We start from the raw sequence: 2584 nt of genomic DNA on the forward strand, positions 1-2584 counted from the left end.
GATAAAAGATATGGAGAAAACAGGAATTCTAATAAAAACTAATTCTGCTACCTGCAATACTCCAATCTTCCCAGTAAAGAAAGCTAATACTGGAAAGTATCGTTTGGTACATGATCTGCGAGCAATAAATGAAATCACTGAAATGATACCTCCAGTAGTAGCAAATCCTCACACTATACTGAACCAAGTCACACCAAAAGAACAGACGGACCTGTGTGCAACCATGGGAAGGTGGACCCTCTTGGTTACCTTGACTACGACGCTCACCCTTACAGGACCCCAGCTGATGCCAACAACAGCTGAACCACGAGGCAGACAGAGAAGATGGACACATGACAACTCCCACCTAAGAGACATGACGCAAGACCACATTCACCCGTGGATGAACAATGCCTGGTACCGCTACATCTACGACAGGACCAGGGCAGAATCGGAAAATACAGACTGTTATGTCTGCTCTTATATGCCCAGCACGTCGACACACCCTACACTATATGGCAAATACATGAACAACACACAAGCCAAGTGTGCTGCTAGCTTCGCTGGCATTGGATTCCAACACAGCCAAATCATCCTCGAAGAGACAAACCCATCTACCTTTTACACTCTTCACGTCAACCTTCAAGGAGGGTTACAACACAAGAAAATCCCCGTTGAAGACGTTGTACTTGATAAAGGAGCATGTGATCAACTTTTCTGGACCAACTTCAATGTGACAAACCGGAATACATCCATCCATTTCCCAGTGTTCTTAGACCAAACTCCAGAGAAGAACCACTCCATGTGCTATAAACAAAGCAAAGGTAACAGGCCGCTTGGAAACACCACCAACTGCAACCGGACCGCTGAAGGAGGAGAAGGTGCCCCTGTGAACACAACTGGACCATCTAATGGCACGTACTGGGTGCAAGGAATGGCCTGGCTGTGTGGACAACGGGCATACTTCATTCTGCCCCCAGGCTGGACAGGAACATGTGCTCCTATATTCCTGTCAGACCACACTTTCAGAATGGCTGCAGTAAACACTACTTCTACAGTACGCCAGAAAAGAAGATCAACACCTCCTGAAATTCAACCGCATGACCCAATATGGGGAAGCGACGTACCCAAGGAATTCAAACTATGGACTACCGGACAGAAAGTGCTCCATTCATTGTTCCCCTGGGTGGGAACCGGGAAAAGCATGCTGAGGATTGAAACTCTGGACTACTGTTTTGGACTCTTCTTGAACGCTTCGTGCAAGATCATCGGACAGCAGAATCAGGAAATCAATGCATTACGGATCACAGTGATGCAACATCGAGTAGCTTTGGACATGATACTAGCAGAGAAAGGGGGACTTTGTGTCCTCTTCAACAACACCTGCTGCACTTACATACCAGACAATGTACATTAATCAAACATGACTGACGCACTAAACGCTTTGAGACAGATCCAGCAGGCCCAAAATCAGGACTATGTAAGTGATACAAGTGACTGGTTTTCTTGGCTTTACACTGGCTCCTGGGTACAGGTGCTAAAGAGACTACTCATCGGAGTTGGGATATTCTTACTTTTACTTTGTGTTTTTGCAACATGTATATTGCCATGTTTAAAGCTCATGATTAATTAATTGTTTCCACTGTTGCTGCATACATAGCCGTGACAAATGATGATGATGATGACCCTGATCTGTTGGAACTTTTGCGTGATTAATGATGATGTGACAGAAAATGTACATACTGATATCTCACTTCAAAATTATACGTGAACAACAGGTGGGAATGTCCATAGAAAATTGTACTTAGTAGTCAGTATAATCTTTTAGTGATATAAGTTTGCATATTATAGAATACTGCATGATGACCCTTTTATGACTTAGACTGTTGTTGAAATCAAGACTTGCTTTATAAATTCTTTCTCACAGTGATAATAGCTGAGCAAGCTGTTATCATTTCACTCCTGCCAGGAAGAGGGGAGCTGGATGCTCTTATCTTCAAGAAGAGGGGCAATGTCCTTCAGAATAACACACACACACACACACACATACACCTGAACCACTTTTATCTTCACTCCCTACATACTAACATTCCTCTGTTAATGAATAGACGTGAACACTGTTGTATTACTTTTGTATATAAATAAAGGCAAGTGCAGGAGACAGAGCGAACATCACAGGGCCCCCACTCTGGTGTGAGCGTTCTGTGATCATGCCCTTGCAAGTAAAAACTGCAGCGTCTGTGTGTTTCTACCTTTAGATTCTTAGCTGAAGATGTGTCTTTAGAATAAATCTCTTGACAGGAATGTATTTGTTTCATGTTGTTATGCATGCAGGACTATGAGAAATAACAATTCAAAACTATAATATGCAGCAAACTGAAAGGTTGTCATTGACAGACAGTGCAAGTTCTCTACCAGCAATAACACCGATGCATAACCAAAACATGCTGGTATTTACTGTTATGTTAAAGCTGTTAGAATCACAATATTATAAATATCACACCTTGTGTGTGTGTGTGTGTGTGCATGCGTATTTTTTCGCAATGCTCGTACTTTGTGATTACTCACCTGATCCACTGATTTTATCTTCTGATCACGTGAAGAG

General features: G+C 42.7%; 1 pseudogene; it reads left to right on the forward strand.

Annotated features, from left to right (window-relative positions):
- The first annotated feature begins 223 nt into the window (after window positions 1-223).
- LOC148101491 (uncharacterized) lies at window positions 224-1612 on the forward strand (annotated as a pseudogene).
- The last annotated feature ends 972 nt before the right edge of the window (window positions 1613-2584 follow it).

Source organism: Neolamprologus brichardi, chromosome 9 (genome assembly GCF_056152115.1).
Source record: "Neolamprologus brichardi isolate AB-2024 chromosome 9, ASM5615211v1, whole genome shotgun sequence".
NCBI classification, from domain to species: Eukaryota; Metazoa; Chordata; class Actinopteri; order Cichliformes; family Cichlidae; genus Neolamprologus; species Neolamprologus brichardi.